Here is a 23,999-nt window from a genome sequence, read left to right as displayed (position 1 = left end):
CACAATAATGGAATGAAAATATAAATTAGTTGATTACTAACTATGGACAAGACAGTAGTAGATTGATTACATTATTATTTATATACATATAAATGTTAGGAACAATTAAAAGTGGAAAGAATCTATAAAAAATCAGTTAAAGAAATTAGGAAAGAACAGGGGATAAGAAGAAATAAATGGAGAAAGTAAGAAATGCGAGAAAGATTATGGGAGGTGAATCCAGGCTACATTGTTATAAATTGCAGGAAAAGCCGCTAGAGTGCAGGTCGGTAAAAGACGTTCTATATACAGAAATCTAAAGGTCAAAAGATCGTAGAGATAAAATAGTCAATGTGACAGTAAAATAGAAAAAAGAAAAAAATAACTAACATAAAAAGGTATAAATTGTAAAATAATGAGAGACCAAAAATTAATAAAATGTATCAATATATAAAGGGCGTGTAAAAACGGATATATTAACGGAGAGTATGTAAAAACAATGTTATAGAAAATAAGAGGAAATATGGAGAATAGGAAATGAAGAAATAAGAGATAGGATAAGAGAGAAAAAAATAACTTACAGTTGTAGGCAGAGATTTGTTTATATAAATTTTTGAGTAAATTGTTCGAGGCTAGTTGTACTATTCAATTAAAACAAAATATATCAATAAATCCTCAACAATTCTTTATTAATTCCCTATAAATATCCTTTAAGGGAATCCACTGGTAGGCTTACATATCTTACATTTAAAACTAACGCTTATAACGAGCATATTGGTTGATATGCGACATGTCACAACCTCACTTACTCAGGAATAGCTGGAAATGAGGTAGGGGATAAAGCTGCTAAAGAGGCTGCAATAAACGTTCCACCATTCCAAATTTACGAGCCGAAAGACATAAAGGCATTTTTAAGGAACAGAATCCGAAAAAGTTGGGATTTAATGTGAGCTAACGTACCACTCAGCAATTAACTAAGAAATGTAAAAAAAACACACACACAAAAGTAGACAAGTGCCATAAGGGGAAATAGAAGAGAAGAAGTGGTTGTTGCAAGAGTTAAAATAGGACATTCCAAATTAACACACCTCCACTTAATCACAAAAGAGGACCAACCTATATACCAAACCTGGCAGTCCCCACTTTTTACTAAAATATAATCCACCAATATCGATATTGGTGGATTATATCGACCAGTGTAAAAAGGGAATAGTCTACATTCAACAATCAAAAGTCAAAGACAAGAAGATATATAAAGTAAAAAGTGTGTAATAACCTAGATGTTGATCACCCTGAATAAAAATCTAATCTCATCTTACCGGGCAACTCACCCCGCTAAATCGTTTTCTTTTTTTTTCTTACCCTTCATAAAAGTATAACATTATTACTACATACATAATCCAAGAGATGGAATATGTATACTAGTGCGTGTGTAATGGTGAGTATAGTTGCCTTCCGCTAAATCGCTTATTTTCGTACCCTTCATTAAGAATGATAACATTAGTTCATACATACATAATACATTACATGTATTATGTATACTTTAGTGCCTCTTCTCCCTTTGATTGCCTTGTGACATTATAAGGTGTTGATATGAGTCCAGTAACGGTAGTGTAGCCTAAGGCTAACGCCATGGAATTAATAGTCCGCTAAATACCTTTTTCGTACCCTTCATTAAGAATGAATTTCATAATAAATGAAACGTTTTACTTTAGTGTGTGATACATTTCATGTATTATGTATGTATAAACTAATGTTATTATTCTTAAAGAAGGGTGCGAAAAAGGGATTTAGCGGACCATTAATTCCATGGGGATACACTAGACCTAATAACTTCATAACTAGACTCATATCAACACCTCATAATACCAAAAGGTAATCAAAGGGAAAAGATGCACTAAAGTATACATAATACATTTTATGTATTATGTATGTATGAACTAATATTATTATTCTTAATGAAGGGTACGGAGAAAAAGGCGTTTATTATCGAATTTACAACGGTTTTATATCACCTTTGAAACATTTATTTAAATCATTTTGGAAATCGGCATGAACCAAACTATCAAGGAAATTAAATAACAAGGAAAATCTATTAAATAACAAGCTTTTATTACTAGCTTATTATAAACACTTTAAAAACACATATTAATATGTGTTTAGCGTTCATTAATATTAATTTCACGATCTCACATTAATTATTAAAACATTGCAGGCTATTTTTTCAGATCATTTATATTTTAGGTAAATTAATCTAGATACACAAAACCAACAAAATGAATTTAAATTTTGTACATCTCATCAGCTACACAATTCGATAACATATCGATGCCTCTGTGTATGATTTAGTACCAAACGTAACTACCAAGACGGAACTTGAAACTACCACAGAAATTCCTGGCGATGATGAACGCTAAGTGCTCCTTCATTGTCTAATTGAGATTAACACTCTAATGATTGCAATCTGATTGTATGAAGCGAACTCCGCTAAACAGTTACTAACTGACTGTTTTCGCAATCTAGGCTAATAACTATATCAGTAGTACTAATTATATCATATAACTTTCAGAAATTAATTCAAGTAAATTTTATAAAAAAATGAAAAATAATTCAATATCGTCAGCCCAATAAGAAAGTAGTCGATATACATATTTCTAGGAGGATTATTTTTTAATTATAGAAGCAGATTTAATCTAGTAGCTAATTTCAAATGTTGATATATGAGGCATTCGTTCGTAACAAGATTTTAAAAGAATGTGTAGAAAATGCATTAATCCCTTCAACCATATTTATTTATTTATAATCTTAACACTTTCTTGAGAATGCTTAATATTGTTTTAATAAATAAATTTTATCCATTTTAATCTCAAAACATTTTCCTTTATAAGTCCGACGTTTCGGCCATCCTAAAGGACAATCTTAATAAAATTTTAGAATCAAATAATTTAAAAAAAACTTCATGGAGGCTATTCTGCCCAGGTCATTTATAGCAGGTCGCACATTACCCTAATTAGGCCAATCGTTTACATTAAATTAAAAATTTAAATTATTTAACACAGTCAACCTCCTTTGTTAAAATTTATCACATCAATGAATAATATGGTCCTCAAATTTTATTATGATTGTCCTTGAGAATGACCGAATTGGTCTTAACGTCGGACTTATAAAGTAATAAAAAATGTTTTGAGACTAAAATTGATAAAATCTATTTATTTATTTTTTTTTTAAATAATTTATTTATTGATATTTACAACTGTATAACTTACGAGTTGTCGGAACTGTAACGAAAAAACAAAAAAAAAACAAGGTTCAGGGCAGAGTAACAGCACGCAATTAGACTGAAATAACACTACTGTATTTCTGAAGTTATTGCTCCTTAAAAACATTTTAGATGTTTATTTACAATGGTAGGGAGTATTAAGGCGGACACAGTGCCTTATCCTATCATAACTTATACATATATACACATCAAGTAAATTTGCTGTAAGTGATATTATGACATGATAAAAACATGTGGAGAATCTACCATTGATAGAACTCCAAAAACATTTCTAAAGGAGAAGATCTCGAGGCCATCTTCTTTTCAGAGGCCTAGGAGGATTATTAGGTAGTGAAGGAGAAGCCAGGTTAGAAACGAGTTGGTTTGGGTGGTTGGGAAGTTTATTATGGAAGGATTGGTATCTGGTTCTGGCCAAATCGGCAGTATAGGAGACATTGAGGTCCTGATGGATGATTTGATTTGTGACAAACTAAGGAGCATTAAGGATTTTACGAAGGATTTTGGACTGTAAGGATTGGATTCGAAAGGAATTAGATGGTTTAGTAGAGCCCCATAGTTCAACTCCATATGTCCAAATAGGCCTTATAATAGTCATGTAAATCAGTCTTTTGTAATCGATTGAAAGTTTGGACCATTTACTAGACAAACAAATGGTGTAATAGTTGGAATCGACGAGCAGTTTCCTGTCATTTCAGTTTTGTATGAGGATTCCATGTCAGTCGTTTGTCCATATTTAGTTCTAAGCAACGGATCTGTTCAACAGAAATAGGTGGGGTATTATTAAAAGATACTGTAGGGCAAGACGAAGGATAAATATGTTTTGGTGGGATTTTATTTATTAAAATGTAAAATTTCGGATTATGCTAATCGTCAAAAAGGATCTATTTTTTGTTAATTATTTAATTTCTCTCAAGATAACATTACACTAATGGGGTATTCATTAGTAATGAACTGAAGAATATTGTTTTTTTGTTGTTGTTTTATTTTCACCGAAAACTCCAGAAGAACACGCGGCACGATTTGAGGAAAGAGCTAAATACGAAACCAAGAAGTGCCCCTAGCTGGCAGGAACCCCATAAATGACACTCAAGAAAGGAGGCAGCGATAAGAAACCCTAACAGGCAAGCCAACCACCGAGAAAGTACCTAACTAATTAATGATGAGGGGAACTGTCGATCAGTAAGCAAGCTGGCCAACTGTCAAAGTGTCTGCGGATAATTAGAGTTGGAGGGAGGAGTGCTGGCCAATCAAGAGCCGGCTTTATTACTAGGGTGGGGGTGAGGGGGGTGACAGCTTTTCACTCCGGGATTAAAAGAGTATCCCGAATATTCTGAATCTGGAGAAAATCATGTATGCAATATAGTTTGAACTCGATATAATTGAATCGCTCAATATAACGAATTATTTTATAATTCCTCAAACTTTAATTATATTTATTTATAACAAATACAATTAGTAAACAGATTTCCATATCATTGCTTTGTTTTAAATATGGGACATCTGAAAATTTTTTTGTTTTCATTTGACGTACTCCATATATTGTACCGTAGGCTGGTGTTACAATCTGACTTGACAGCTCTATAATTTTTGGAATATGTCCAATTAAATATAAAACAAATAAAGTTTATTTTATTTAATTTAAAAAACAGTTTTTGTTTATCAGATTAAATCAAAGCAGGTATATAAAAAAATATTTAAAATCAAAATAATTTTCCTTATTGAATGACCTTCATGTTTGCTTGTGTGTGTGTGTGTGTGTGTGTATACACACACACACACATTTGGAGGCCATCTTATTTTATGAAGTTCATGTATTTATATTTTTGCAGGCTCTTCTGCGACCCTATTCCTTCTCCTTTCCAGTCGGCAATCGGGTGTGATCATTTTCATCTGTTTCGTAAAGGTTTGTATAAAGCGTAGAGGCAACAAAACATATTACTTAAATTTATGGAAATATTTTAAAATGATAATTCAATGTAACAGTATACAGTAAGAACAATAACCTTTTTTAGTTTTGTAAAATAAAACGAGGTTGAATTCCAGACTATTCGTTAAATAGCTATCATTAAACGTGTTGACCTAAATATTATTTTTAGCCATTCATACCTCAATATAACTGATTTTTTTTTAAATCCCCTAGATATTCATCAAACCGAAGATTCCCTGTTTTAAAAAAGGTAATCGAAATTAATAATATAAACAACACTTGAGTTTTTATAATATTATTAACGGAACTATATTTAAAATTATACACTCATCATTAAATGGTGAACAGACAATTATAGGAACAAGAATATAACTGCGTTCTACCTGTAAGCTTTTACAAACGTAATCCGCAATATTGCGATAATGAGTGAAAAATGAAATTATTCTGGGACTAAGTCCCTTTAGAACAATTACGAAGGTAATATTAATTTTTTAATAAAGTATTTGTTCAATATTTATTATAAGCTTCTAATTAAATCTCTTCAATCATATCTCTACCCATTTGGGAATTTAAATGGACTGAAATTCAATACTTCGAATTCTTTATGTAAATAATAAGTAGAATTATAGATTTATTATGACCGCTTCTTTCCTGACTAAAACGAATCTTTTTGCAAAATTATTTATTATTATTTCTCCTACTTTGTTTAAAAACTATTATCTACTCAATAAACGAGCCAGAAAAATGCAGCTCGTGTTGAATATTTTTATAATTCTTAGAATACTGAGTGCCCATTGATAAAAATTACGTTCCATGGTTCTAAATAAGTGAGCTGAAGATTTTTAAATACTTCAAATTTTAAATTCTCCAAAATCACAATATTAAAATTATAACTATAATAAACAATGGAATAAAACATTTTTTTTTTTTATAGATCAGAAGTTCATTTTATTTAATAAGTATTGCACAATGCAATACGAGAATGAATTTTTTTCCCCTAAGGTCGTTGTGGCTGAGTATGTTAGGACTGAATATAATCCTCAAGTCACAAGCGTAAATCCGGTTTGCGAGAACAGACTTTTTTCTTTTGATTGACTATTGAAAAACATCCCGACTATAGCGTTATGGCAGAAATAGATTAAAAACAAGTAATGTAAACCACTAATCTTTTCTAACATGCCTACCAAATGTGTCACTTATCGTACCTTTAGCAAGTAAGAAACAATACAAGAAAAAATTTATGATCCAAACATAATTGTAACTAATCAAAGATATATGTTGGATCCAACTATTAGATTATCATTTTATGTTTGGTTGGTCTTCCATCATGTATAAGTAATATAACCCACATCACTTATTTCGTCAATCAATCTAAGAAGGAATTATTTTTTATTTAAAGCTATGTACGAGGGCTTTCCAGAAAGTAACAGACGTTTTGAAATAAACAATTCAAAAATTGAAAAACTCAAAGTTTATAATATACATTTGAAAGGCAAAATTTTTTCAATAACCTCTCTGTAGAAATCTGTCGCCTGCGATTTCAACCACTGGTTTACACAGGCAGTTCGGTGTCAGTATCAAAGCGTTGTTTACCGAACCCTTTTTTTTTCGCTGGGAGGAGTGGTAATCGCTCGAGGCCAAATCCGGGCTGTATGGGTGGATTGTCAAACACCTCCCATCCAAAACCATCTGAGTGCCCGAGTACTATTGGCCGTGTTTGTACGTGTGTTGTCGTGAAAAATAACACCTTGGTTCTAAGTTTTCCCCGACGCTTATTTTGTATGGCGCGCCGTAACTTTCTTAGTGTTTCACAACTATTGAAGGGCACATTTTGACGACTCATATAGAGCAAAGTGGGGAACGCACAGTTCTCACGCTACAACAGCTGGATGGGTACTGAATGTAGACACCAAATGGCGGCTCTACCTCTACCCATCGCCACGATAGGCTAAAACGTCTGTTACTTTCTGGACAGCCCTCCTCATATATAGTTATTATTAAAATTTTTACGAAATTTTAATTTTTTCTTTTAATAACATAAAACGAAGTCCATTAAAATCATTGCTACTAATTTTGCCTTTCTACTAATTTTTTTATTATTCAGCATTATCAAATATATCCTGTGGATGATCTGATAAAGGAAGAGTACGTTTGAGATGGCTGGACAAAGTGAGGGAAATCTTGAAGAAGATGGAAATCAGAGGATGACAGATGCTTGAATGTCTAGGAGAGTGGAGGAAGAGAGGTAGTAGTATACATTTTTTAAATATAAAATTCCTATTCAAACGACTAGGAAAGAAAGATTATCCCACATTTTTGAGGAGGAAAACAATTCAAAAGAGCAAGGATATGCTGCCATCTATACGTAAATCAGTTGACTATTTAATACTTACACTAATGTGTAGAAATTGATAACGCAAAAGTGAGAAATGGAAACTCAACATTACAAATTATTTGTGTTTTAAAAAAAAAATTATATCATGAATGAGTAGATTTACTCCAACAACAGTCAGAGAGGGTGATGTGGGGATGGAGGAAGATATGGAACAAGGATCCTCAAGTAAATTCTCTCTATAAAACTGTCGGGGTAAGTCTAGTCGTAGGCGGTTCTTCATCCTGATATCCACCTAACAGAAGGCCCTCGACAAGGCGTATTCAAACGGCCGCGCCAGAGGATGAGAAGGTCTAGGTAAGAGAGAGTAACAGTTCTAGTTGCCGAGATGAAGCGGACGGACCAGTGTAGCCGCTAAGGATTAGGTTACAATCTTAGTAACGTTAAATAGTAAGTTATTTAGTTAGCTATTATTTAACTTTAATATCAATTCTGCCCATTAATCCAAGATAAATTCAACATTGTTATTTTATTTTCGATAGCTATTAGTCCAAGAATTACTTAATTGACAACACCATTGTAGCCTGTATTGGAATACCAACTATATTTATTTATTTACTGTAATCTATCAAGTATCAATTTTAATTATATACTGCTTAATTTATTTTCATACATTAATCATTCAGTTCAGATCACGTATTAAACCAGTAATAATAATATATTCATTTATTCCGATAATATCTCCAAAGACAGAGAATATCAGAATTAATCATCAAATGTAATATGGCTAATATCAATTTAATTGAATTAATATACTCTGACGCATTATCATCGAAGTCGTCAGTATTGCGTGTTCCGCTGTCAGAATATTGTATTTGTGGTTTAATTTTCTCATAAAAATTTATTATTCCAAGACAAATTATTCAATTCAAAAGACCTGCCGTTCAGAAAAACTACATTAAAGATAATTATATTTTATAAACGTTTAAAAGAAATATTCTGCATTAGATCTAAAAGAAGAAGCTTCAATTGCTGATTCTTTTAATTTAGCACGAAAAAGGAAAACATAATATTCTTTGAATTTGAGATAATTGGTTAAGGTTTAACGCTGATCCCATAATCATAGGATGAGAATGAATGGTACCTAAGGCAGGTGGTCTCATTATTTTTTTTTTTATGTACATACCATTCCCATCAGCAAATATTCTGGATGCATGCCAATTGCATATTGAGCTTTCAGTATAACTCTGAATGAAATCCATGCGATGCCAAAAATAAGACGTTTCAACACGAGAGTAGTGGACGAATGAACCAGCTCGAGTGAGTTTTGGGGGCTATGAGTGAACTCAAAAGAGCGAGGTTGGTCCCTAACGTATCCATCCATCCTAGGACAAATTATAACTTGACGACAGTGAGGCAACGCTCCTTCTACTCCAGGACGCTCTAACCACGTCGATAGCTCACAGGAAGCCCTGTGACACATGAGAAAGGCTGACTGATTGGCACTTAAGGAGAAACGTCAGAGGTGTCATGGTAATAGGTATTTGATACTCAAGCATCTCCTCTGTTCCTTGTTACCATCCTCTTCCATCCACCTCCTACCTTCGAGATGTGGGTCATTCCTATAAAGATGTAACATGGATATAGGGGGAGTGAATTTATTATAATTAATTAATGAATAAAACACAAGTTCAAATTTCTTCAGGGTTATAGTGTAGTCGCTTATATGTACGATTCCATTGAAAGAAACTTTGGATTGAAGTCATGGCTGTACTAGATACTAATATAGATACAGGTATGGACACTTGTGAATATATTTTTAAATGAGCTAACAAAATCAGGCTTAAGCTATCCTTATCTCTGAATTCTGATCCAGTATTTAATGATTTAACAAGCATGAGACGACGAGATTGATCAACGCTGAGTGGACAGTACAGGGCCAGTATTTGATGATAACAGTAATTTAGTGTAGACTACTACCTATAAATCATAGGAGTGTATTAGGACTAGCTAGTTTACAATAAATTATTCGATCTAGGGCAACGTAGATCTTCACTAGTTTCTTAGAGCAATTTGTGCAATATGGAGGCTATGAAATGTTGCAGATCAACAAATAATTTAAGCAGTTTGTAATTTGAATTTGACTATGATTAGGAAGATGGTCCTTTATTTAACCTACTGACAGTTTATACAGAGACGGTCGTGGGCATATTGTCAAGTACCAAACGGTTTATCCTGTGGCAGTCACGGGCAAAGCGTCAAGTCTCCTGTCATGCACGGCCAAGGTAAGGTGATCTAATGTAAGACTATGGCTAGATTCTTTGCTTCCTCTGTTCCTCTAAGATTATTTTGACTGAAGAAGGTGGCGTGGTTTAGTTTTAAATTCAGTATACCGTTGACTTAGAAACCGATCACATAATCCATCGCTCCAGTGTTTAGTGCTTAATCAGTTCTAAAAATCGTTTATGTGAATTACATAAGATTGTATTTTTGTTATCCAGCAAGGTTAGTAGTAATAGTAGTGATTCGTCAATCATAAATGCCAGTGATAGTGATAATTATTTAAAATATATCATACTCGAACTAATTACTATCAAGGTACATATAATACATGTTTTTTAAACATTTTTTATTACATGCCAAGGTATTTCCGAACATGAAAAAAACTAGACATTTTTTTGACCAGAATTCGTAATTTTACCACACTGGGAAATGGTTGACAGAGATTAAGTTCCAAGCGATGCGATATGCCATATACATACTTAACAAATTAAGCCCGCTAGAAAAAAATAATGCTGCAAGTAAAAAAAAAAGATAATTTTATAATATCTTTCCAATGACTTTTTATCAATTTTGTTTTCATTGAGGATTTTTGTACTAGAATAACATGAGAAAGAGTTTGAAAAATGCAGTTGATCGTAGACTAGAAAACAACAAGATGACTTCAAATAGATTTAAAAGGATTTGTAAAAGGCAATTAGAATAAATCTTTGACCAATCAAATGTACATGAATATCGTAGTGGACAAACGAGTAAGGCAGTGAAAAGTCCAGCGGACCCAAAATTGCCCAATTTTATACTTTACCTCTGACTTAATTGGATTTTTCAATATTTTAACAACCACTGAAAAATCGTTTCAAAGTGACCTCAGATTTTGATAATATCAGTTCTTGAAAAGATTTTTATGTTCTTCATACAACAATGTTAATCCAATTTAGTTATTTGTTCAGTTAATAACGAAAATATGTTTACAAATAGAGAAGCCTAGCATCAAGTATTACTACCAAATCACTTGATCATTAAGTAAAAGTTGTTACATAAAACTTACTTTCTTGGAAAAAATATTGACATAACTTTTAAAACGAAATTTTACTTAAAATGTTGGTTGGTTCCTTATTGGGTATGTAGATTCAATTACATTCTAAAGTAATGTTCAAATGGTAATTAAATTGTAAAAGTAAATATTCATCCACACCAATTTATTTAAAATATAAATCATTGAACAAGCTAGAAAAAAAAAACTTATTTTGCTGTATGTTGTAGTTTAGTTGAAAGTTATATATATTTCTAGAATTAATATGTCTTAGTTTTTGCTCTAGGTTTAAAATGGACCGTTGGGAACAAGGCAGGAAGTGAAATAAATTCTACACTTTACACTAGCCAGCTAACGATCAGCCAAAATATATCTCATGAAGGATATCAGGAGATACTTTTTTCATCTTTTAAAATAGTTTAAAACATTTCTTTCTATATAAAATTTTGAAAAATATTCTCTATAAATAATTAAAAAAACCCTGATCCACCAAATATATTACAGATACCTACAGACTTAAATATAGTTATTTTAGCTTAATATTTTACAATCTGCTGTGATTCTTTTATCAATAGAAATTGAGCAGAATGTATGTAGGAAATAGAATTATCTGAAATACTAGATCAGGAAATAGTTTATTATTGATTTAAATTTTTAATTTAAAAAATGTTGAAATATATATCTTTGTTTTTACTTTTTTCCATATTTCTTGATCTATAATACTTTTATATAATATAATAATTTTTACATATGTAATGCAGAAACGGTGAGATAATGAGGGGCATTAATTGGAATATTTTAAAGATTATTAATATTCCTCTGCCAGCCGTTTTAATATATTTTAATATTTTAGGTTTTGAGATATGCAAATGAAAAATAAAAACATTACATGTTTTTTTATTCATTCAGTGAAACCTTAAAAAGGCAAACTTTATTTTTAGGCTTAAATTTATATTGGTTTAAGTCAGTGGCTCCCAAGTCTGGGGCTCAATAAGCCGAAAATTCGAACCTTCCGAGCCTAACTCCCTCTCCTGACTTAAGACCAATGGGGTGCCCCCAGAAAATATTCAATTATTAAGTTGGTCAAAAGTGCATTCTGAGGGACTTTAATAATGCATCTACCAGTAAAACTTTTCAGCTTAAATTCAACATCACAAAGCAGTTTAAACAATAATTCCTCATAAAATATGTGTTGACAAATCCTTACCGTGCCCCACCCCTAAGGTTCTCGAGGAACGCCTGGTTTTAATAGATAACTTTTTACTTGAAATTTAAAAGAATAAAAAAAGACCTTATTTTTATTTTTTTTGTTTTTGTACATGCAAATCCTATGAACATAGGATATTTCCTGTACCTTAATGTATTACAAAGGCTATTGAATGGTTTGAAAGTTAATAAAATAAATAAAACATTAAAATTAAATTAAGAAATGATAATAAAAAATCAGCGCACAGAAATCAAGACAAAATGATACATAAATTCATTTAGAATTTTTGTTTTCTAATATTGAACTTGAAACGCGAACATAAACTTATTGAACAAGCATTGTTTTTCTACTGAGCATAATTAAATATAAATACTAAATCATGCTTGGGGAAAATATTGATTATGCAGATTTGTAAAGGATGCTTGACATAAATAACCATCTTACGATATAACTTTGAAAATGTATTTTTTGAAATATCTAAGTCGTTGCTAAGCATAAGGATGTTTATTTTTAGATATTGGACAAATACTATAATATATTTATTTATATTATTATTATATTATAACTATTATATTTGGCATTACTGAGAAAATCAAATGATGTCCAGGTAACGGTGAAATATATTATTAATTTGTGTGGCTTCAGTGAGAAGTCCGATGCTGTGAATGACTCCTAAACAATATATTTTGGATATGGACCTTCGCTGTCATATTCCATTTAAATTAAATACAATATTGTAGCTGAAAAATGATGAACAAGAAAATTTCATAACAGATTTTAAGAAATTTCAGTCAAAAATGTTCCTTCAATTTAAGTTGTAAGTACAAGAAATTTCTACTTTGATGTAAGAAGAAAAGTTATTTCGTTCTTCCTCAAATTTTCCTCTCCAAATACGTCCCCGCCACCCATCTGTCACAGGACTACTTTCTTCCAAGAAACATTCGGCTAGGCTTCTTCTTGGTGGCTTCCATTTCATTATTAATTTGGGCTCAGCTTTTACTCATCCAGAATATGACTGAAATATGGTTCAATTTAAAAAATGAAAATCTCAAAGAATAATAATTTTATGTTATCCATTTTAATATTAAAACTAGGGTATTTTAATTTTAATTAGTTGAAGAAAGTAATATTTTTCTGAAGTTATCTTACCTCCTTAAGACGGTTTTATATTAAAAAGGTGTTAAAGATGTAAAAAATATTTTATCGCTGTTTCCACCAAATTAAAATATTTTGCAATTTTTATTTAAAAAATTGTTTTCTCACTGTTTTGTCTTTTTTTTTTTTATCCTTTTACACTGTAAAAATTGCGTTTTCTGGAATTTGTCCAATTTTTGGTAGAAATTTCAGTTAGCTAGATTTATATTAAGGTAAAAATTCCAAAATTAATGTTTCGTCTTTTGAGAATAAAATCCAGAGGACAAGCCGTTGTTGAATTATAGCTGGAACTAGAAAGAAGTTTTTCTAATGCTTCATTTTAGTATAAGTACTGCTGAAATTCATATAACACTCACTTTAGACTGATCTCCAGGTATCTTCTAAATTTTAGTAAATCATATGAAATACATTCGAAATAAAATGTTCATAAGAAAATATATGTGAGTAAAAGTAGCGAACGGAATCCGTTAAAATACCAATGGATATGGATTAGATGTTAAATGAAAATTACATCAGAATTGGATAAATGAGTATGACTAAACCTTTATTGGGTCCATACCCATTTTATAAATGACCTATATCCTGGTAATTTCTGACATAGGGAGATTATCTACAGCCGACCACCATTTTCTAAGCATGATGAGAGTTTTCATTTTGTGGGAGCAACAGAGAAATAAAAGTCGACCCCAGACCGGATTCGAATGCAGTTACGAGCCAGTTTTGACTCCCTGGGAATCATCCACCACCACATGCATGGAAATTATTGAGTAAGGGAGTTATCCAGAGGAGGGATGGCATGCATACATCGCATATCTTGTTTGTTGTTTTATTTGTTACATTATTATTTTAATATTTTTAATATTTTAATATTTGTTATATAGGGGAATTTGCCGATCAAATGAAATAAAAATTGTGAAATAGAAGGGAAAGAAAAAAAGGAATAAATTTAAAAACTTGTATTTAGTGTGTAGACTAGTATTAATTTTAAATGAAATGTAAAAGATAGCTGTGGGGGAAAAAATGTTTTCTTTCTGTTTTATTATATCATATAAAAGTATGTAATTTATATATGTCCGCTCACGGATTGGTCAGTATGCTGTGTAATGTAGCAACCAGATTTATTTGGGCAGTATGAATGAATAAAGCATTTCTTTCTCTCCCTGGTCCTTTAACTCCCTCGGCCACAGACTACCCTCATTTAGGGTATGTTAAAAAAAGTTTATATCGTATTACATAGTATATTTGGATGCCAGTTCTGCACGCTTAAATATTTCTTAACTAGTACAGTCCACTACATCTAGGGACTTCTGTACCCGGTCGGGTTATAACGGGTAGATAACCTCTCCGTATGTCTGAAATGACCGGGAAGGGAATAAAAACAAAGCTATTAACACTTTTTCAGCCATATAACTGCACCTGCACCAGTTTGATATCGCCTGGGCGGGTTGACTTTTATTTAGTGGTGGTCCGACGGAGCAAATACTCAATCCCTTCCCTCTTTGATTAGAATAGGTTGGATGCCTTTAAATAATCCTCGCTTATGTAAGTCTAGTCTATGGCTAGGTCTCGTCAACATCTATTTCTGATATTGGTGATCTTGCCAGAAGATAAACAAGTTAAGAAATTTTTGATCTAATCAAGCAAAAACCCTTCAACCTGGAATAGGTTCTGATAGTAAGCTGACGTTATTGGTAAAATTGTATTTATATATTACATTGATTTTAAGGCGGGGAGAAGTTTGACAGTTGTAGTCTCCACCAACTTTATATTTTCCTAGGAAATAAGTATCGAAATAAACTCAATTTTTATTTATTATTGTTGAATGGAATATGGTCCGGATGCGGTAAAAAAAAATCAAATAGTAGATAATAACTATTTTATTGAGCCAACGTTTCGCCCCACGTTGCAGGGCTTAGTCAGGGCTGTTTTGACGGCAGTCAAAAATAAAGTGATTCCTTTATTTATTATTGTTTCCAATTGAGGAGGTTTCCTAATATCTCCTATATAATCTCCTAATATACGCCTATTGCCTAAAAAGTGATTATCTATTCTTAGTCATTATAGACATATACAAGTGATTATAATTCTTAAGTCAGTTGTTTTCACACTAATTAACAATTGATAGGATCACCCAGGTTAAATAAGCATTAAAAACGGTTTTGAGTAGTGATTATATTAAATTCCATATAAATTATTCAATAAGAGTAAGATGTAAAGTAAAATGTTACAATATTACACAAGATGATGTGACATTATATTAGAATCAGAATTAGCAATTTAGGGCGATGACATAACTCCGACGAAAGGTATTACAATGGAATTGTTTTATTTATTGTATTAGTATTTTAGTGTTGTAATTTGAATGAGTGAAGAAGTGCCTACTTCTATTGTTCCTGTTATATTATCACTATAAAGGAAAAATGAGGAAGGTGTGGAGAATGCTATCGTGGAAGGAAGAAAAGAAAATAGATACTTTAGTAATTTCTTCTTTGAACTAAGATTGGTATACATTTGGCAAATTATTTGGCATGATATAAAATAAACAGGAACAATAGAGTAATGCTATCTATACCACAGAGCAGACGCTTATCTATCTCTTTAACCAATTTTTCGGGTTTTTATTATAATTTTTGTTATCATATTTTTTTTTGTTGCTTTATAGTAGAATAATCTGAAAGATAAATATATAAAAAATAGCTGGTGAAATATCTGACAATGTTATAAGAATCAACTAATTACTAATAGGCGTTTTAAAAACCCATCCTAGAACGTGGACTAACCTACTAACTGAATCGGTTTTAGAAAAACCTGGGGTTCAGGAACGCTTCGTCAGTCTTCACCCATACAAAACACACAAACGACCTCCTGACTTTTAAAAATTATTTTCCTTGTGAAATGCTTCAGTTAAAACCGCCTAGAGTGTAATGAACCTTACACATTAAAATCATACAAGTATAATTCCACATACACTTTTGGAACCACTAAAAAGATATATGTAAATTATTCCATTGAGTTTACATTCCTTATCCACTTTATTTGACTTAGTAAATAACAGATTTTTTTTTTACGTTTATTTTCATATTTATTTCCTAGAAAGAAAGTGAAAGTGGTTAGTACTCCAGCATACAAGCATTTCTCTACCATAAAATGAGCGTAAATATAACTCTTTTTATGTATAAATGAGTGAAATATGTTGAAACACTTTTGAGCTAGCTCTGAAAATTTTAAGAAGAAAGTATTATTTTTTACTTTACCCTTTGCACTCGGTTGTTCCCTCCGAGAGGATATATTGCAGTTTATTTATTTTTTTTATATAAATATCAAGATACATGATAAATAAATCAACCAATTTTACGTGGAAAGAGAACGTGCGAAATGCATTCATGACCGACTACTCATTCTAATCCGGTGAGAACTATGTAGAATTAATGGAAAAAAGGTCTATGAATATGGTTCAATGAAATAGGGAAACTTGATATGTTAATAAAGAAATCCAAAAACTCACATCGTATTATAGCGTCGAATTAGAACAAGAGCCCAAGAGAAGAAAAAAGGGAGTTATCTCACCCCAATTTTTGATTACTTTAATGAAAACTATGTATAATTACTAGTCAAAATTGATGACTGCCAAGAATAGGTAGGAGGATTAAAAAATGGCGGCTGTTTCAAAGCGATAAAAAAAACTAATTTTTCATTCGGAGCTCTATATCTTAAAAATTAGGAACAACACAAGAAAACCTAAGAGAACGTCATTTAAAGAAGAGTAAATTTGCTAAAATACGAGCCCTAATAGAGTTATTTACGTTAAATAGTTTTCGAGATATAGTTATTTTTAAAAAGCAACATAAAAATGTTGAATGGGACGTACTGAAAGATCAGTAGATAGTGAATTTATTTTGAAAAATTTATATCTCAAAAACGATTTGGCGTACAGATGTCTATTAGCACTCAAATTAAAGCTAGTTCAATGAGTTATAAGGTAGTTTATGACGTTTATCTTCGTAGGAGTAACATTTTACATGAAATTTGCTAAAATAAATTGATTTATAGTTGTTCGGATAAATTTTCATTTGCCAAATTCATATTCATATGTGAATATCATAAAAACTACTGCCCCTACGAAGATAACTGTAATAAACTACTTTATAGAGAGTTAAATTTCCTTTATTTTGAGGGTTGGCAGACATATGTGCGTCTTATAGATCTAGAGATATATTTCTTCAAAAATCCAACATTTTATACGAACAACTAGAAATTAACATTTTGTCAAATATCATAAAAATTACTACTTCTACAAAGATAAACATAATAAACTATTTTGTAGTAAATTTAACTACGGTTAAATCGGTACGTCCTATGGTTTCTGAAATGAAGTTTTTCATAAATGAAACTTATTGTCCGAACATCTATAAATCAATTTATTTTAGCAAATATCATAAAAACTACTATTCCTACGAAGGTAATGGTCAGAAACTTCTCTATAGTCCATTAAAATAGCTTTAATTCGAGTGCTAATAGACATCTGTACGTCACATAATTCCTGAGATATAGATTTCTCAAAGTAAATTAACTAACTACTAATCTTTCAGTATATTTTTCTTTTTAAAAAGCTATATCTCGAGAAGTATTTAACGTAAATAACTCTATTGGGGCTCATATTTTAGAAAATTTACTCTTCTTTAAATAATGTTCTCTTACATTTTCTAGTGTTGTTGGTAGTTTTTAAGATATAGGAGCTCCGAATGAAAAATTAGTGTTTTTTTAAGGTTTTGAAAAAGCCGCCATTTTTTATTCCCCCTACCTATTCTTGGCAGACTCATCAATTTTGACTAGTAATTATACCTACTTTTCATTTAAAGTAATCCAAATTTGGGGTGAGATAACTGCCATTTTTTTCTCCCCGGCTCTTGTACTATATAGTTAGGATCTCTGCTGTAATAAGACAAGTGTTGTGACACATTTTTTTTATAAAAATGGCAAAACAGCCAAACACCAGTGAGTCTCATGACGTTAGTTGAAGAGAAGACGAATTTCAGATGTACATCTATACAGACAGATTTAACAAAATAAATTTAGCAACGAAAAAACAAGACAAAAGAAATATTTTTTTCTTTACTGTACTGTTTATTGAGTTAAAATCGCGTTTCGTATAGCTGGTAGGTAACGTCTAAAACGGTACCGAGTGCAGAGGTTTAATCAATAAGAATAACTATAATAATTAATTAACCTTATTGTGTAATGTTCCCCAAGCACCCATCCATCTGTTTGTTAACTATGAGTACAGGTTGTGAATGTACATTGACGAGATGCCTAAGCCCTAATCCTGTTGACTGACAATCGGACGTCCGTGGATTCCCTAATTAGTACGTTTTTGGACGAACAGGTAAAGCCTAATCCCCTGTGGCATTATTGCGCCCAATTAAAATTCATGAAAACCGGTATGAACACTGCAGGTAATATTACCAATGGTGGTAAGGCGATGATATGCTCTAATCTCGAATAATTTGTATTTAATATTGTAATTAGTGAATCAATTGGTTTGATTGAATTGATTCTTAATCAAGAATATTTTTTCCTGAATCTTGTGACAATGAGCTATGCAGTCAATTACTGTTCTCCTATTCCGTACTAGCGTATTTAACAATTAGCAAAATTTTCTAACAATTCATGAGTTAAAGTTGTTATAATGTTTCAGGTATCAAAAAAAAAAATGTTGCGGCCAACAACATTTATATGTATTTATATATTTAGAAAATATATGGAATGTGTCTATAGAATGTTCATGTTATGTAAATAAGTACGTAAATAATACACGATACATTTCAACCAGGCTACCTCAGCGAATTCCGTGCTTTACTTCCCTCGTAACAAGGCTGCATGATCACTGGCCTTTGACCGAGCTTCATGGTCTTTGAGTTTGTTCCATGAGCTTATGATTAGTTGTAGGAGCAATACCGCATTATTCAGTCTCATCATCCTCATAATTGTTACTTACACCATTTAGCCAAATTTCCAAGAAACCTTATTTAATCAGTTCAAACCTATGATTTCACGTCAACAACTGTCACTTCATTCGTTTCTCAATTCATGAGCAATCTCAAAAAAAATCATAAACCGTGTTTTCATTCATTCATTTTTCTTTTATTCATAAATAGTTTTAATAATTATAATAATAGTTTTAAATAATTTCTTACCATTTTATTTAGTTTAAGATTAAAAGTTTGAAATAACAAAAGTTTTTTTTTTTTTTATAAAAGGTATTGGTAAATAATTATTTTATGAAAGATAAATAGCCACATATTCTCTTCTTCAGCGAATCGTAACTTACATGGAATGCGATAATAACATAGTATTTATATTTTATAGATATGTTGTATATAAAAAAATACATATTCTTTATTCTACATATATGCTGTTGGCCGCAACAATCGTGATTTTGACGAATGCGTCAAATAAAAATATTTATACATTCAAATATACAGATTTTACTATTAAGCATATATTTCGTTGGTTTCTGTATCTTTTTATTGGAGGCTTGAAAGCATTACAATAACAATTTAAACTTATGAGTTAGTTCGTCAAAATATTTGTTTCGAGAAGTGATTTACGCCACAGTTTGAACTCACAAGATTGTAGAAAAACTATTGTTGATAATAAACCATTATAATCAAACCGATTCATTCCCAACTGATTGATCCATCAAATTCAAATTATTCTTTAACATTTTTTTATAGAGAAAAAACAATAATATATACAAAAAAATATCTTGTATCTGTTTTTAAAAATTTTATTTAAATTTACCGTCACGTTGTCCCTTTCAGAAAACTGCTAACTAAAGTTTTCAATCCTTCTTATTTATTTAATTATCTTTGAATGTAGGAGGTACATCAATCAATCCAGCCGATGGAAGATACCATTATTCAAGACTTAATTAAATTAAAGGATATTGAGGAGATAAGAACCTCTTGGTAAAGAAAAAAAAAAGAGACTCAACAAAAATTAATACCTACCTTGGGTTGAAGGAAAAACCAAAGAGCGATAGATAACGCCCTGAATGAGAGATTTTTTTTCCCCTCCCCTTTTTGATCTTTATTAAAAGGTAAAGGGGGTAAACAAAAAGAAAGACTGTTTTTGAGAAAAGGATTCTGTTTTAAGCAATCATCTGAAATCTGAGAGGGGGGGGGGGGGGGGGGGAGGGGGTGTAATTCTCTCTTTGTCGGCGGTTAAAAGTGAGCCCTTTGTGAGAAGTGTCCTCCGAGATTAGGCCTTGCTTTGAAAGGGCGCGTCCGTTATCATAGCCCTAATGACTTGATCTGCTCTCCGAGGTGAAATTGCTGGCTTTTTCTTTTTGGGCTCTTTCCTAGTTGCTCTTCTTGAAAATTATTTTTTAAATAAAAAAAAAAATAGCATCTTCCTTTGAAAAATAATAAATAAGTGTTAAAGAGGGCTGTATTTTTCTGACACCCAACAAGTTGGAATACTGATTTCTAAGAATTCGAGTAAAATAAATATGCAAGGTCTAGAAAAATAAAAGGAAACTTGAGAACAAGAACAACAGAAAAAAACCGATCCTACAACTCGATTGTGATCAACAATGTTCTTATTAACAATTTACCATTTATTTCTATGGACAAAAAAAGACGATAGTAAAATAGTTCACCACTCCCTGGGGATTGTCTCTACATGGGCGCCATATATTTTTAGGTTTATAGCCAATAACTCCTAAAGTATTACTAGAAGCTTAAAATATGAATCAGTAAAAGTTTTAAAAGAAATATGTGTACGGAGTCTTATATCATCTTGATTTTTAAAAGGAAACCTATTTTTAATTCAACTACGGAAATCTGTACGGCAACAATCCATAAAGGGTCTGGGGTTCAGTGCTTTGTAAGATGATACTTTTCCTCCGAATAAGGGTTGTGCAAAGGATGAAATTTGTTCAAGATCACGGCTAACTACCATGGTTTCTCCAATTAAGAGTACCAATTATACAGAAGCTGTGCATTCTCAAACCCTTACGGTTGACTCACGGCTACAGTAACAGAATAAATAACTATCTACCACAGTCGGGTTCTAGGAGTTAGTAGCTCAGCACCTTACTCACTGAGCTACTCCGCTCATCGACCAGTGCTTGTATAGTATTGGAAATTATTATAAACTTATATTTTAATTAACATCACAATGCAATGTCTTTTGGCAAGAGTTTGTGTAGTAAATTAATAATTTGATCAGCTACATAGGAATAAAGATATTGCAAACAGAACTAATAAATATTTTTATAAATTTGAGGGTACGGGATGACCCATCACTCATTATTGTTACTTCATCAATCACCTTTTAATTTATGACGAACATATTCTATGATGTAACATATTGAAAACCATTATTTCAATTGAACCAGAATTAAATTTTAGAAATCCTTGTTTATTGTTGAATGCCTTCATAGAATTGTTTCTAGTAAAAACAAAATATATTATTAGATATAAACTCTACGGTATATAGTTAATATAGATATTTTAGACGGTCGTTCAATTCCCTGGCATCTTTAGCAGTAACTATATCTTTGAAAAACCCAGAAGAATTAAAAAAGTTAAAACTTTGGACATTTAAATGCTAATCCGGGGGCTTCATCTTCTAGGGCTGATAGGAAATTTACCTGCCCACTTTTAGTACCCTTAACTTGGTCCGAAGGGGACTTTATTCCGCCAAAAAAACTTTTTAGGGCTTTATTATTAAAGATAACTGACAGAGGGACCGGTGACTCATTACCAAGCACTTAACCAGTCATAAAATACGAAAAGAAGTTAATAATCTTTAAAAGAGCTTTTACATTAGCCACCCGGATTTTCGTGTTAATATTTCATGAGAGTTGGTGGTCTTGTCTGCCAGGGGGCTTCTGGAATAATTTATTACAAAGTGTAATTATTTTTACAGTCATGTCTTTTAATAACAACTAAAATATGGTGGTGATTATTCACGATCATATTTATTCATTCAAGTGACACTTCTTATTGAAGTAAGATTTAGTCTTAGCGACTATCAATGAGTTAAATAATAGAGTTAATTGGTTTTAATTTGGATGATCATCAGGGATAGATTTATATGTATGATTTTTGTATAAGAGCAATGACCAAATCACCTTCTTGCACAATCGTTGGTCTGGTAATATTACTTCCTTACATTACAAAGTACGGCACTGATACTGAACTGATTTTCAGTTTTTTCTAGTCGTATGTAGAATCTGACCTTAAGAAATGATTCGAATAGAGTATTCATGAAAAGAAAGTTGTCATAGGATGCAGTTAGCATTTATTTAAATTGATTCCGATGCAAAATTGTTTTAATAAGACAATTGTAAAAAGGTTTACCACTACTTATGCTACATAGATTTCTCTAAAAACGTTTTAGCAAATGACTCTTTAAGTAGCTTTAAATATGAATTAGTAAAAGATTTTGGGGGGGAGCGGGGGCACAATGGTAAGGCTCGATGCTTGAAACTCCAAGAAACCGGCTGGGCAGAAAACTGTTTTCTGTTACACTGTAGTCGTGAGTCAACCCTGAGGGTTCTGGAGTCCTCCTTGGGTCCACCTAGCCGGATAAATTGGGTAAAAATCTGGCGGTCGAGCGTAATTCTGACTAAATCACCTCCATTCACAACCGTTGGTCTAGTAATAGTACGTCCTTTACCTAGTAAAATACTCCACCCTTAACTCTTCGTGGGTTGTAGCCGTACAGATTTTAATTTTTAAAAGGATTTTAAGAAACATGTGTATGGAGGTTTAAAAAGAAACTTATTTGTGTCCAACTTATTTATGTAGCCTTATGGAATCCGAAAATGCACTGTCTTCTCTATAGAAACATGTCAACAGTAAATGTATATTAATATTCGTTCTTTTTACACGATATAGAGTTTGAAGCAAACGATTAAGCTCAGCACTATTTCCGCCGTTCGGAGACTCAACCGCCTGGACTATCCATCTATCATGGGCACGGAACTCGGTGTTTGTATTCATGACTAGTGAATAAATTGATCTAGGTTTGCTTGCAGCTAGGACAACCATTTCAATAGCTATTGCTTCACTCCATAGCCGTGTAAATCCTCATATTGGTGATTTCAATTCATTTGATCTTTTATGATTTAGAGTTAGTCTGTATTGCTACTGAAGTATTGTATATATTTTTGTTTTGTACATCCAAGCTTTCCAGCCAATGAATAAAACTCGAGAGAAACATTAACTTGACCAATCTTAACTTGACTTCATAATTAAGCCTGACATGGTGTGGCTTAGGAATAAAAAAAAATCCCAAAGTTTATTTTACTTTGAGCTATCAAATTTTCTATACTGAATTTTTCGCTATCGAGTCTATTGAAGGTCTTGTTCCACATGGCATCTTTTAACTTCCTGATTTTCCTGAGGAACTTATTTGAACTTTCAGTGAAAGAAAGAGTTCGACAGAGAGTAAACTAGAAACCTTAAATTATGGATGCATACGTATAGATACTGAATAATGAAGTTTTGAAATACTGAAATAATTTCATCTTGAATAATTGAGGAAATAATTCTAAAGCACTAACCTTCTAATGCGTACCCACTTATTTTATTTTCAAATTGTCTAAATGCTATATAAATTATTTTTTATTTATTTATTTATTTATTTAATGTAATTTACAACTGTACAAAATAATACAATAAGAAAATATGTTGATTGAGTATGATTCATATACATTTGAAAATCTTGGGAAGGAACCACCCATCGGTGGTACTTAAAACATTAATTTAAATTAGAAGGTCCCGTGGCCATCTT

General features: G+C 31.7%; 1 protein-coding gene and 1 long non-coding RNA gene across 5 annotated transcripts in view; one reads left to right on the top strand and one right to left on the bottom strand.

Annotated features, from left to right (window-relative positions):
- LOC106679235 (uncharacterized) overlaps positions 1-11,423 on the top strand; it is a 27,732-nt gene extending 16,309 nt beyond the window's left edge. Inside the window, exons 3-4 of one of the 2 annotated variants that reach the window (XR_002945790.2) lie at positions 5,089-5,162; positions 11,118-11,423. This is a non-coding gene — a long non-coding RNA (uncharacterized lncRNA). Of the gene's footprint in view, positions 1-5,088; positions 5,163-7,290; positions 8,310-11,117 lie in introns of those variants that run through there. The other variant, XR_001342913.2, reaches the window with a different exon arrangement.
- The window catches only part of Con (Connectin), a 782,139-nt gene that overhangs the window by 125,582 nt on the left and 632,558 nt on the right, over positions 1-23,999 (bottom strand). The window lies entirely within an intron of this gene.

The sequence above is a fragment of the Halyomorpha halys genome, unplaced genomic scaffold (genome assembly GCF_000696795.3).
Source record: "Halyomorpha halys isolate HHAL.00 unplaced genomic scaffold, Hhal_1.1 Scaffold185.1, whole genome shotgun sequence".
NCBI classification, from domain to species: domain Eukaryota; kingdom Metazoa; phylum Arthropoda; class Insecta; order Hemiptera; family Pentatomidae; genus Halyomorpha; species Halyomorpha halys.
The sequence above is the reverse complement of the archived record's forward strand: the minus strand, read 5'-3'. Positions and strand labels throughout refer to the sequence as shown.